At 38.3% G+C, this 14,261-nt stretch overlaps 1 protein-coding gene across 11 annotated transcripts in view; it reads left to right on the top strand.

Moving 5' to 3' along the window:
• Window positions 1-14,261, top strand: part of Inos (Inositol-3-phosphate synthase) — a 110,750-nt gene that overhangs the window by 52,048 nt on the left and 44,441 nt on the right. The window lies entirely within an intron of this gene.

The raw sequence follows: 14,261 nt of genomic DNA, 5'->3' as shown, positions 1-14,261 counted from the left end.
GGTGTGAATCTGTATGTCAACGATCCATGGTTCTTAAGTACACTGAGCAAATTACAAAGACTTTATCTGTATTGTTCTCATTTGAAAGGCTTGTCAAAGACTGATCCTAACAACTAAGTTTTTTAATATAACAATTACTTAAGGGGATGCCGAACTACCGATCGAGTTCTAATCTAACAAAACAATATTTGCTTAATATAAAAATTGCAATTTATACACATAAAATAAAATAGGTTTCCCCTTTCAGAATTGCATAAAAGAATATTTGTGAACTTTCAGAAATGAGCTTAAAAGCCTAAATAAAAAGTATTCGCCTGAAAAAATTGTTGTGCAGTACATTTTTTTCAGGCAAATACTTTTTATCTAGGAGAGAGGGTAAAGATGGCGGATGGAGAGGATGGGCGAGTAAGAGTTCGGAGTGTTTTTTGAGGTTTTTATAAGGATAGAGAAAATGGAAAATGGAAAAGAAGGGCAGATGCGAAAGCAGAAGGACAGTGTAGTAAGAGAAAGTGGAGTGAAGGGAAAGGTCAAGCAGGGAAGAGAGATATAAGGACGGGAAAGTTGCAACGGGATGACAGAGAAGGATGACGTGGAAGATCGGAGAAGCGAAAAAAGGAGAGACAGAGTGGAGCAAGGAGCAAGGAAAAAAAGGGAAGAACGGAAAAATGATGGAGAGGAGGTGAAGAGAGGCTACAGGAGAGAGGAGGTATAAAAGGAGAAGACAGGAAAGAGGGAAGAGGGATAAAGGTTGGCAAGGGGGGAGAAGAGAGATGTGTGAGAGAACGGTGTGACGAAGCAGGAAAGAGTAAGGAGTACCGAGGACGAAGGACAGATGGCAGCAGGCAGCGGTTCGAACGGTACAGCACGAATAAGGTGGTGGACGGATCAATGTCGGTAGGAGGCTGGTCGTTAGATCGATTGGGCAGTAGCGACTAGAAATGATAAAGTGCAAGCGGCAGGAGGTTAAAGGAAGAATACAGGCAGATAGAAAGTGGAAAGATAAGAGTGAGAGCAAAGAGAAGAGGAAATGGAAAGAAAGAAGAAAGAGCTAGGGGAGATGGAGGAGCTAAGAGGGTTAAGGAAGGAGATAGGAGAGATGAAGGACTGTACAACGGAGTTGCTGAGGGTGAGGATGATACACAGTGAGTTAGAGAACAGGAAGGAGAGCAAGGAGAGAAAGACAGAAGACGAGGAGCGAAAGGGCGTCGGAAGAGGAAGAGAAGAGAGGAATGATGGAGTGGCGAGGGGAGGAGAGGAGAAGCGAGGAGAAGGAGAGAGGGGTTAAAGTGAGTGACAAAGGGAATAAGAGAGTGGAGAAAGGGGGCAAGAAAATGGAAAAGGAGAAGAGGAGGGAGAGGGAAGACAAAGAGAGTGAAGCATGGTGGAGGGTGATGGAAGAGGACGAGAAGGAAAGGTGGAGGGAAGAAAAGGAAAAAGAGGAAAGAGAGAAGAAGGAAAAATGGGAGAACCTATGAAAGAATATGGAGGGAAGAGCGGAAAAAGCAAGAGTGGAGAAGAAACGCAGGGAATTGGAGAGAAGAGAGAGAGCGGAGAGAGAGGAAGAAGAGAGAAGAATGAAGAGAGAGAGGAATGTGATATGGAGAGGAATAGAGAGGGCGGATCAGGAGGAGAGGAAGTACATTGTGGAAGGGATCACAAAGAGGGAGTTAGGCAGGAAGTTGAGAATGAAATGGATAGAAGAAAGAAGAAGGGAGGACGGAACTTGGATGATTCTAACGGAAATGGAGAAGATAGAGGACAGGGAAGAGGTGCTAGGGAAGGAAGGGAAGATCAGAGGGGAGTGGGAGTGGGAGTGGATGAGGATTTGACACTGGAGGAGAGGAAGATGAGATGGAGGATTGGGGAGGCAGCGAGAAGAGAGAGAGCGAGAGGCAGGAAAGTGGTAACAACGAGCAGGGAACTGAGAGTGGATGGGAGGAAGTGGAGATAGTTAGAAGAGGAGAACAGATGGGAGACAGAGGACGGAGAGGAGAGAAAGATGAGAAGTAAGAGGACGAATAGGAGAGAGAGGCAAGAGGAGAGAGGACTGAGGAAAGGGGACGAGAAGAGGGTCAGAGAGAGGAGAGGTGGATATCTCAGCCTAGATGAAGGAGAGGAGGAGTGAAAATTAGAAGAGAGAAGAGGAGAGGAACAAAGAGAGAGGAGAGACAGAGAGAACAGAGGGAGAGGTAGAGAAGAGAGGAGAGGAAAGGGGGAACGAAAGGAATGGGAGAGAGGGAGGGGAGAAATGGAGAGAGAAGGAAGAGGGGGTGGATCGTGAGGGAGGAAAAGGGAAACAGTATGTGAGATTGTAAAATGACCAGGTTTCGCGGGGGAGGGGGAAAGGTTTTTTATCTTTTTTGACAAAAGGAGGCGAGGAACCTGAGGGATGGGGGAGAGAAGATATGGGGGATAATTGGGCGATGTATTGTGTATATATGTAAAGAGAGAAACATTGTTATGTATTGGAAGTAAGAGGGAGATTGTAAAGGGTTTGGTGGTCCCTGGAAAACACCCCGGCAATTCCAAGGGAATCCGGAATAAACCTTCTATATATACTTTTTATCTAGGCTTATATAAGCTCATTTTTCAAAGTTTACAAATATTCTTTCATGCAATTCTGAGAGGGAAAACTTATTTTATTTTATTTTATGTGTATAAATTGTAACTTTTATATTAAGCAAATATATTGTTTTGTTAGGTTAGAACTCGGTAGTTCGGTATCCCATTAATATTAAATTGCAAAATCTATAATTTAACTATAATTTCAATCTATAATATAAGATTGATATTTTCAATTTTCTTACATAATATATAATAATTTTTCTATTTTTTAGAGAATATTTGTAAATTTATACCAAATAAATATGATAAAAATTATTTATTTAAAATTTATTTCGTAGATTGTACTTGTGCTATAAATTGTTCAATAATAATAATATTATGTCACCAGTAATGAAGTTAATTGAGTGTTATTATTTTTCGACCAAACTGATTAAAAAAGCTTTATTGAGTCTTAAATTGGCTTTACAATCGACGACGTTTCGACCCTTGGTTTAAGTCCTTTTTAAGTCTGGAATCGATTAACAAAAATGATATTACAATATTTTAGTTCTTTACTCTGGTGTCAGCATGGTAATTTTCTTGTATATGTTAACGTTAAATTAATTATATGTACCTCCCACGACCTGACTCTTCAAAAAGTTAAAAACACGTTTATACTACATAACACTTACACGTCAGCGCAAAGACTAAAGCTGTGTATAAAATACCAGATAAACAAATATACGTCAGGTCAAATTCGTTGAAATTTCTTAATAATATTATTGTAAATCGGATTCAAATTCTCAGTGTCTTTTTGTAAATTAATTGAATTATCGTGCATTTTAATAAAAAACATCTCCGCAATTTCTCTCTTTTTAGTATGCTTTTACTATGCAATATTGTGGGTGTTGTCCAATTAAAATCATGTGCAAATTCAGTCCTATGCTTACTGACGACAGAATGATTGCTAGTATGCATTTTTATATTATTAGTATGTTCTTTAATGCGTGTGTTTAATCTTTTTGTCTGTCCTATGTATGTAGCGTCACAATCCTTGCAGTCAATTTTATAAACAATCTCTGTCATATTAGATTTATTCAATTTGTCCTTGCCACATCTAATTAGTTTGTTCAGTTTTTTCGGTATCGTACACACAACCTTTAAGTCTGTATCCCTGAATATTTTGCTTATTTTTTCGCTAAGGTTTCTAACATACGGCATTAGTACGCATTTAGAGATGTCGAGTCGTTCAGTGCTCTCATCCCCGTTTGGTTTATTTTGATGTTTTAGACTACACATTCTTTTATGCACATAACGTTCTATGATGTGAAGGGGGATAACAGTTATTCTTTAGAATTTGTTTAACCTTGTTAATATTGTTTGCCTGAAACCGTTCATCCGACAGAAGAATCGCGTGATCTAAGCTATTAATCGTATTCATTTTATATTTAAATGGGTAGCTAGAGTAATAATTTTTTTGCGCTGACGTGTAAGTATTATGTAGCATAAACGTGTTTTTAACTTTTTAAAGAGTCAGATCGTGGGAGGTACATATAATTAATTTAACGTTAACATATACAAAAAAATTACCATGCTGACACCAGAGTAAAGAACTAAAATATTGTAATATCATTTTTGTTAATCGATTCCAGACTTGAAAAGGACCTAAACCAAGGGTCGAAACGTTGTCGATTATAAAGCCAATTTAAGACTCAATAAAGCTTTTTTAACCAGTTTGGTCGAAAAATAATAACACTCAATAATAATATTGTTTAATAATTATCTATTACATACATACATACATACAGAGTGCGGTGCTAGAATCTGGACAGAAAAATTTTTTTCGAAAAAGGCATATATTAAATCCAATATGAAACATACAAAAACATACTTTTATATACAGGGTGGACGATTTTAATCCATTCAATCGAATATCTCGAAAACCAAGCACGGAAGAGAAAAATGTTTCAGACAAAAGTTGTATGGTTTCGAGGGGGCCATAAGATGGTACAATTGGTTTGACCTTGAAAAGTCATTTGAAGGTCACGTGAAGGTCACTTCAAGTTTTTTAAATGGAACACCGTATATATTTTTACATATTCTTGTAGCTTATCTCGAGAGCTTTCCAAAACACTTATGACAAAGTATTTTTCATTAAGTATTTTTTGAGTTATAAGGCTTCAAAGTTGCAGTATTTTGACATAAAATACAAGATATCTCATAAAATATTCATTTTTTGATTATCTTACTCTAATACTTTTATGCACAGAATAATGAGGCGAATCAATTGGTATAATTAAAACACATAATTATGTTAAAGTAAAAATCTGAATTTGCAACTTAACAGTTACACATTTTTACTTTAACATAATTATGTGTCTTCTTTAGACCAATTGATTCGTCTCATTATTCTGTACATAAAAGTATTAGAGTAAGATAATCAAAAAATGAATATTTTACGAGATATCTTGTATTTTATGTCAAAATATTGCAACTTTGAAGCCTTATAACTTAAAAAATACTTAATGAAAAATACTTTCTCATAAGTATTTTGGAAAGCTCTCGAGATGAGCTACAAGAATATGTAAAAATATATAGGGTGTTCCATTTAAAAAACTTGAAGACCTTCACGTGACCTTCAAATGACTTTTCAAGGTCAAACCAATGGTACCATCTTATGGCCCCCTCGAAACCATACAACTTTTGTCTGAAACATTTTTCTCTCCCGGGCTTGGTTTTCGAGATATTCGACTGGATGGATTAAAATCGTCCATCCTGTATATGTTGGTGGGTTCTTTCGGAATCCTTTTTATTCAATATAATTCCGCCGTTATTATCCTCTTGATTCGATCTCCGAATCGATTGCACGCGGCCTTTAAATGCGCACAGTCCATGTCCGTAAACGCTGCTTCAATGACGGTCCGGAAGAAAGCCATTAGGATGTTTCAACTTGTTAGTAACTCATTCAATAACGGCCAATACATAATAGTCCAAAGGATTCAAGTCGGGGCTGTTAGGAGCCCAGAAGTCCTGGGATCAAAAGAGCTCCACGTTATTTGAGAGCCAATTTTGCACCAAATGGCTGGTATGAGCGGGTGCACCGTCTTGTGCACTTTTTGAGCGATCTAATGCACAATTTTTTCGCTAACCCCCAAAGTGTATGTTAATTTTCTATTTTCGATTCTAGCGCGGATCGCGTAGCAACGAAATATATGGCCGCGCGAGAAGACCGGTCTACAAAATCTGCTCGCTCGTTCTTCGCGCGGCTATACATGTCGTTGCTACGCGACCCGCGCGATACTTGCCGCTGGTACGCTTAGAGCGTACCATGGTCTAGCCGCGCGAAACGCGCGTTCATTTGCCGATCTTTTTTAATTAATATTTTGATACTTATTGCGAAAATCGCAAGATGACTTAATACTTTTTTATTCAGTTCACTGTACTCTACCCGCTCACGAGCGTTGGCTCGTTAGTTATGAAACACCCTGCATATATATGTGTATATATGTATATATATATATATATATATATATATATATATATATATACTATATATAATAATAATAGATAGATAGATAGATAGTAAATTTATTGCATACCTTCAGGATTACAATCTATTTCCATAGAAAAACTTAATACATATCTCCGATCCTGGCCATTTCGCGACCTCACAATCTAATCCCTCTTGCTACCCCACGTCCCTATCCTTTCCTCTCTCTCTCTCTCTCTCTCTCTCTCTCTCTCTCTCTCTCTCTCTCTCTCTCTCCCCCCTCTCCGTCTCACCCTCTCTCTCTTTCTCCCCTACCTCATTAATTGACTGAGTGCTTCCATCGCCCCTTACAATCTAACCTCGTTTCTATTAGCAACCACACCCCCTCCTACGTTCCCAGTCCATCCTATCTTCTCTCCTCATGCACCTCGTCTCTCTTCTCCACTCTCATTCACTCACCTTCACTCTCACTCTCTTTCTCTATTTCCCTTTCTCTCCTCCCTCTCTCTCCTCTCTCACTCTCTTCTTCTCCTGCTCCTCTTCTTCATTTCTCCATCTCCTCTTCCTCTTTCTTCCCTTCTCTCCTCTTTGCCTTTCTCCTTCTTCCTCTTTCCCCCTTCTTGCCTCTCTCCTTCCAACCTTCTTCCTCCCTTACTCTTCTCCTTTCCCGTCTCCTTTCCTCTTCCACCCATTTACATCTCATCTCTGACCCTTTATCCTTCGCTTCTTTCTCTCCTCTTCCTCTTTTTCCTTCCTTCCTTTGATTCCTAACTCTTCCGCTTCCTCCACACTCTTACACTATATGTAACCTCCTCTATAATATAAAACCTTCCTCCGCTCTCCTCTCTCCCCGCATTCTTACACTATACATAGTCTTACCATAATAATAAAAACATTCCTCCACTCTCCTCTCTCACCCTCTCTCTCTCTCTCTTTCTCTCTCTCTCTCTCTCTCTCTCTCTCCCTTTTCTCCTCTCTCTCCGCACCTCACTCCACTATATACACAGTTCTATGTTCAAAATCTCCCACACGATCCTGGCCTTGAGCGACCTCACATTTTAACCCCGCTCTCTGCCCCACGCCCCTTCCCTTTCCTTTCGCCCTTTAACCCTCTATCCTCCCCCTCTCCCTTCATTTCCTATCTCTACAGCCGAGTCTCTCTCTCATATCCTGTTCTTTCCCTTTCTCTCCCTCTTTCTCTCTCTCACTCTCTCTACATTTTCTCACGCATCCTCGTTTACACCTCACTTCCTCTTGCTGCCTCTCCTTCTTCCCTTTTCCTCGCCTCAACTCGTCCATCTCTCCCTCTCCTCTTCCTTCTTTTTCCGCTTTCTTCCTTATCTCCTTTATCCTGTTCTCCCTCTTACTCCTCTCTTCACTCTGTCTTATCTCCTCTCCTCCTCCTAACCTTTCGCCACATGCGTCTCCAAATGCACCTGCCAGCTCTTTAGAACATTTCTTCTTCCCCTTCTTTCCATTCCGTCCACTTCTTACCCCCCTCAATCTTCTTGTTATATCTCTCCGTCCTTCGTCTCTCCCCGATTTTCTGTTCCTTTTCTCTCATCCCCTGCAGCCCTTCATCTCCTCATTCTTCCCTCTCCTCTGTACCCCCTCCTCTCTCTTGGTCCTCTTCTTCTCCTTCTTACTTTCCCTCGTTACTTCCGGTTCCTTGATAATCCTCTTCATCCTCCCCCTTTCTTTCCTCCGCACCCACTCACTTCCCCTTTCTCTGTCTATTCACAACTCGCACTTAACCTTCACTTGTCACCGCCTTCATTTCTTCTCATTATACACTCCTCCTCTCCTTCCTATCTGTCCTAGTCTATTTTAATTCCTCTATTATCCGCACATAACCTCCACCTGTCATCGCCCACGCTTCTCTCCATCATAGCCTCCTTTATCTCCCTCCTTTCTCTCTTCCGCCTTTCTTCCCTTGCTCTCCTTCCTACTCTCCCGCTCACCGTGGATTTCCGCCATGCTCTCCTTCATCTCTCTCACATCACTCCTTATTCCTCTCATCTCCTCCATCTCTCCTTTCAATTTTTTCTCTTTTCTTTCTCACTCTTCTTCCTTCACTCCACTCTCGCACCCTTATCCTCTCTACTCTCCTCTCAATCTGTTACCACGTGTGCGCCTTATCCCGTCCGCTATATATATATATATATATACAGGGTGATTCAAAACAACCGTTTATCCTTGAAATATCGTATTCCTGAATAAAATTCTGAGACGATTTTTCCTTTGGCAAAATTTTATTCAAAGCTTAGTTTTCAAATTATAAAAGAAAATTGGTAGCGAATTACTGCATGCGTACAGGCAGTAGACAGGAGCGGCGCAACTCATAATTTGACGCGAGCGATTACGCGAGGCGCTCGCTACGATCAGCTGTTATGTATACGCGATGTGTGCGTATGTGTGTACGTGTGTATGTACACACACACACTCTCTCTCTCTCTCTCTCACTCTCACTCTCACTCTCACTCATTCTTACCTTGTAGAAATATTTGATGTCTTCTGCTGGATAATTGTATACGACTGGAGTTGACTCGCAACGAGACGTTGACACACCGTGACACACCGAATAATAAACGAATTTTTTTTCTATTAGAAATTGTACCAACTTTAACGAATACACTCAAGCACACAGATAAGGGAATTTTCTCTTAGAATTTACCATGAGAATCATGGTAAACGTGAGACAATCATGTCAATCACATTCGGCAACGCCATGTGATTGTTGTCGTCGCGTCGCGTCGCATTGGCGTCGGTGTCGCATCGGCATCGGCGTCGTCGCAGTCTGGAAAGAAATTTCATGAGAATTTCTCTGATTAATATTTATCACATTAATAATAAAAATAATTAATTAAAAATAATAAAATCATAATAAAATATAAAATGTTTGATTAATTTTACTATGCAGTTTAGTAAAATTAAATGGTTATGAGGCACCCTGTATATATATATATATATATATATACATCCAGCTAGCAAAAGTAGTTATTTTGACGTCAAAGACTACTTTTAACGTCTTTTTTACGTCAAAATAACTATTTTTGCTACCTGGGATATGTTTATATATATATATATATATATATATATATATATATATATATATATATATATATACACACATATATCTAGGTAGTAAGCACACAACATTTTGACGTTAAAATATGGTCAGTTCGAACCAAATATGACATGATGTAATGACGTAAAAATGACGGACTAATGTCACAGACCGATGACGACATATCAAGACGTTAAAAAGACGTGACTTAATGACCATTTTTGGTCTATTATTGCCGTTTTAATGACAATTTCGACTTTAAATTTTATCAATTAATTATAATATTGAAATGCTTTATAATTCCATTTAAATTGATCATAATTAATAATTTAATAAATTATATATGTATTTAAGTTAGAAATTCCGATTTTGTGCTTCAAATAGGCAGTAAAACGAACTATTTCTAAATCATCTGATTTGTTGCAAATAATCTTTTCTATGCTTTGAATCTCTTGTTGTAATTATATCAGAAATTAAACTGACAAAAAAACATATTTTAAATTTTATATTTGATAGTACTTATTCTTTGGCTGCGTTCCACTAAACAAACGATCACGACACTCACGAACATTATATCTGTCTTAGTTTAACTTTCGGTTAGGCCAAAAGTTAAACAAAGACAGACATAATGTTCGTGAGTGTCGTGATCGTTTAGTGGAACGCAGCCATTGTATTCATTACCCTATCAGCACATATGTTCAAAAGATGTCCATAAGATATTCACAGGATATTAAAATATGTTTTAACATTCTATGGATCTCCTATAAACATCTTTTGAACATGTGTGCTGATAGGGTATCTACATTTTATGAAAACTTGAATACGAATTAGTCTGAGCGCGCCGCATAGCAGCAAGCAAAGGAAGACGTATATATGACTTAAAAATCACGATATTACGACGTAATTTTTGTACGTCTTTAAAATGTCACAAAAAAAACGTTTTAAATTAAACATTATTTGGTCAATGTGACGTCATTGAACCAAAAATGACCAGTTTCGACGTCAAAATGACATGTGTTTGCTACTTGGGTATACAGGGTGTCTCAGAGCACTTGTGCCAACGCTCGTGAGCAGGTAGGGCACAATAAACTGAGCAAAAAAGTCTTATACCATTTTGCGTTATTCGTAATAATAATCGAAATATTTGATATTGAAGTTAGGCAAATAAAAGCGCGCTAGTGTAAGAACGGCGCGGTAACCATGGGCAGCGGCGCGCTGTTGCTCTCGCTCCCCTCACCGCGCGCCTGTCAATGCTGGATACGCTGGGCCGTACTATAGCTCAAGCGGCTTGAGCGCCCGCCTCATTGCGTCTCAGCGCGCTCTTATTTGCTTAACTTTAATATTAAATATTTTGATTATTATTACGAATATCGCAAAATGGTATAAGACCTTTTTGCTCAGTTTACTATGCCCTACTTGCTCACGAGCATTGGCACAAGTGCTCTGGGACACCCTGTATATATATATATATATATATATATATATATATATATATATATATATATATAGAGTGACCGGTAATAATCGCTCAACCCTTCATGGGCAGATAGAGCAGGTCAAACCGAATAGAGAAGTCCTCTACCATTATATATATGTATGTATATATATATATATATATATATTATTCGAATATATTATTTATTTATATAAAAAAAATGTGTGCGTGCACGCGCGTGTGTTTACAATATATAATACTAGCTTTTCGCCCCGCGCTTCGCGCGGGCCTCGAAACTTTTGCCCAATACTGACCTCGCTATTATTAGTTCTCACACAGTTTATAATTCTTCAATTTTCAAAACCTCTCTATATAATATTTTTTGTAAAAAGTTTTAGATTTGACTTAATAAGATATCCTTGATAGCTTATTTCTTCAATCTATTTATACATATTGTGAAGAAAGGCACTGAATTATTTATATAGTTACTCTTCACTCGTAGTAATCTAGTAAGTTAGTTACCACGTGAAAGCAGATGGCAGTAGTGGGATTTTTTTTTTAGTTGTTACAGTGGAGTCGTCTACAAAGAGCAGAGCCCCCTGCTTGTATTTTACTTTATGTTTGTTTTTTGCACGTTTCATTTATGTATAATAAAAAGTATTATAATAAGTGAGCTGGTTTTATTCTTTAAAAAAACCTAACAGGTTATGGGCCCAACTATACTATGTGCAATGTCGTAACAGTAATTGTGAGTGCAGTTAAATAAAAATTTTGCAAGAAAGCAAAAATAAAAAAGAGAGAAGCGGTAGGCTCTCGAGTAACGGAACGACTGTGGCGGACATTTTTTTTCTCTGTTGTTGTCGGTATGCCGGTTATAAAAAAAAAGGTCGTTAGTCTTGGCGATTAAGATAACAATGGATCAATTAACAACTGCAACCCCGGTGGGCGTTATGAAGCAGGAAGGTGCCAAAAACTGGAATGTATGGAAATTCCAAGTGGGCATGCTGTTGCGAGGTTTCGGGGTATACGAGATTGCAGAAGGTACGAGGGTGAAACCAGAGGCAGAAATAGGTCTGAGAACATGGCTAAAAGAAGATTCAAAAGCTCAAAGCTTAATTGTAACGAGACTGTCTGAGCTTGTCATGCTGCATGTTTTGACATGCACAAGTGCAGCGGAGATGTGGAGAAAGCTGCATAGTGTGTACGGGCAGAAGAGCGACACCAGCATTCACATGGTGCAACAGCAATTCTTTCAACTGAAGTACACTCAAGGTATGGAAATGTCTCTTTTCATATCAAAAGTACAAGAATTTCAGAGTAAACTAAAACAGCTGGGTAAACAAATATTGGACAAAGATCTTGATGTCGTTGCCGGAAGGATATAGTCATTTTGTATCAGCATGGGAGTCGACATCAGATGAAAGACAGACACTAGATAACTTAATAGCTAGATTGCTAGTCGAGGAAGAACGGCTGAAAGCGAAGATGGAAACATCCGAGAAGAGTGTTGCGTTCACAGCAGTGAAGAAAAATCTAAAATGTTTTAAGTGTGGACATCCAGGGCATCTTAAGAAAGACTGTAAAAATAATAGCGATAAACAGAACGTGAAACGTTGTTTTGTATGTAATAAAAAGGGACATTTAAGAAGTGAGTGTCAATTCAATAATACCAATGGCAATAAAAAACAAGCCAAGGACAGCAAAGACAGTAATGCGTTTATTGTAACAGCCATGATTGGTGATGAACAACGATGTTATAATAACTGGTTGGTAGATAGCCAGCGAACACATGACTTTTGACCGCACCCTGGTTGTGAGCTACAGAACACTGGTAAATAAAAGGTCCGTAATCATAGGTGACGGAAGAAAACTAGATGCTGTGGGTGTTGGACAGATAGTAGTAAAAGCGTTTAATGGAAAATGCTATATTGAGACTACAATGAACAATGTATTACATGTGCCCGACTTAAAGATGAACTTATTCTCTGTGACAAGCGCGTTAAATAAAGGTTATAAGCTGAAAGCAGACATTGATAAATGGGAGTTCGTAAAAGAAAATAAAATAGGTGCCATCGCAACGCGTGATGAAAAATTCTATATAATGAATTTCAAACGTGAAAGTTTAAATTCTGCCTCGGTTAATGTAGGATATAGCCTGAAGGACTGACATGAGAGGATGGCACATCAAAATTTTGAGTATGTCAAGGATGTGTTAAAAAATAATAATATTAAGTTTTCAGGAGAGGCTAATACTTGTACAGACTGCTTCAAGGGAAAGCAGCATAGATTCCCATTCCATAGAAGCGAGTTATCTATATCAAAAGTGGGTGAACTGGTTCATGCTGACGTGTGTGGACCGATGGAGGAAGTTTCAATTGGAGGCTCTAGATACTTTCTGCTGCTGAAGGATGATTATTCAAATTACCACATAGTATATTTTATGTCACACAAATCGGAAACAGAAGAAAAAGTTAGACATTTTCTTAAGTTTGCAGAGACCATCACAGGAAATAAGATTCAAACCCTACGAACTGATAATGGTCTGGAGTTTGTCAACATTAAAATAAAAAAGCTCCTGGAGAAAAAAGGTATAATCCATGAAACAACTGTCTCTTATTCACCAGAGCAAAATGGAAAGGCAGAGAGGGACATGAGAACAATAGTAGAGGCAGCGCGGACCATGTTGCAAGCAAAAAATTGAACAAAAACTTGTGGGCGGAAGCAGTGAACATATCAGTATACGTATTAAATAGAACCAGTAAAAGCAGAGTGCAAGGAATAACGCCGTTTCAACTATGGACTAAAAAGGACTTTGATCTGAAAAATTTACAAGTATTTGGTACTGAAGTCTCCGTACATATCCCTAAAACGAAAGAAATGGGACCTTAAGGGAGAGAAAGGAATATTCGTAGGTTATGGAGAAACAACAAAAGGTTATAGAGTGTATTTTCCGGGGAAAGAAATAGTAAAGGTTAAACGTGATGTAATATTCGTTACACCAGAAGAAAAAGAAAACGGGAAAGAAGACAAGAAACACTCCATATGCCCGCAAGATGATCTAATATTGGAACACATGGAGAGTGGCAAATTCGAAACTGAAGCAAGTACCGACGAGGAAGAAGAGAACGAACTTCTGATTGAAGAAGTTCAAGAAACAGAGGGAGAAAGTAATGAAGAATACGAAACGCCAAATGAGGAGGGAGATATACCTACAACTACAACTCGAAGTGGAAGATGTGTAAGGAGACCACAAAAACTAAAATGATTATGAGACAGGATTTATCATAAGCCTCGACAACGAACCTATGAGTTATGAAGAAGCCATGAGAAAAGAGGACGCTGACAAATGGAAAGAAGCCATAAATAATGAACTAAGGTTATTAAATGAAAACAACACATGGACAATAAGTAAGCTACCCGAAGGTAAAAAAGCAATAAATAGTAAATGGGTATTTAAAATTAAGAGACTAGGTAATAATGAGATAAAGTATAAAGCTAGGTTAGTAGCTAGGGGATTTGAACAAAAAGAAAATTTTGATTTTCATGAATTGTATGCTCCTGTTGCTAAATTAAATACGTTTAGAGTGTTTATGTCCGTAACTACAAAACTAAATTTACCGGTGTATCAAATGGACGTATGTAACGCGTTTCTTAATGGTAAAATCCAAGAAGACGTTTATTTAAAGCTCCCAGAAGGTATTAAACTTGATAATAACGAGAATAAT

Source organism: Anoplolepis gracilipes, chromosome 6 (assembly GCF_047496725.1).
Source record: "Anoplolepis gracilipes chromosome 6, ASM4749672v1, whole genome shotgun sequence".
Taxonomy (NCBI): Eukaryota; Metazoa; Arthropoda; class Insecta; order Hymenoptera; family Formicidae; genus Anoplolepis; species Anoplolepis gracilipes.
This window is presented reverse-complemented; position numbering and strand designations above follow the sequence as displayed.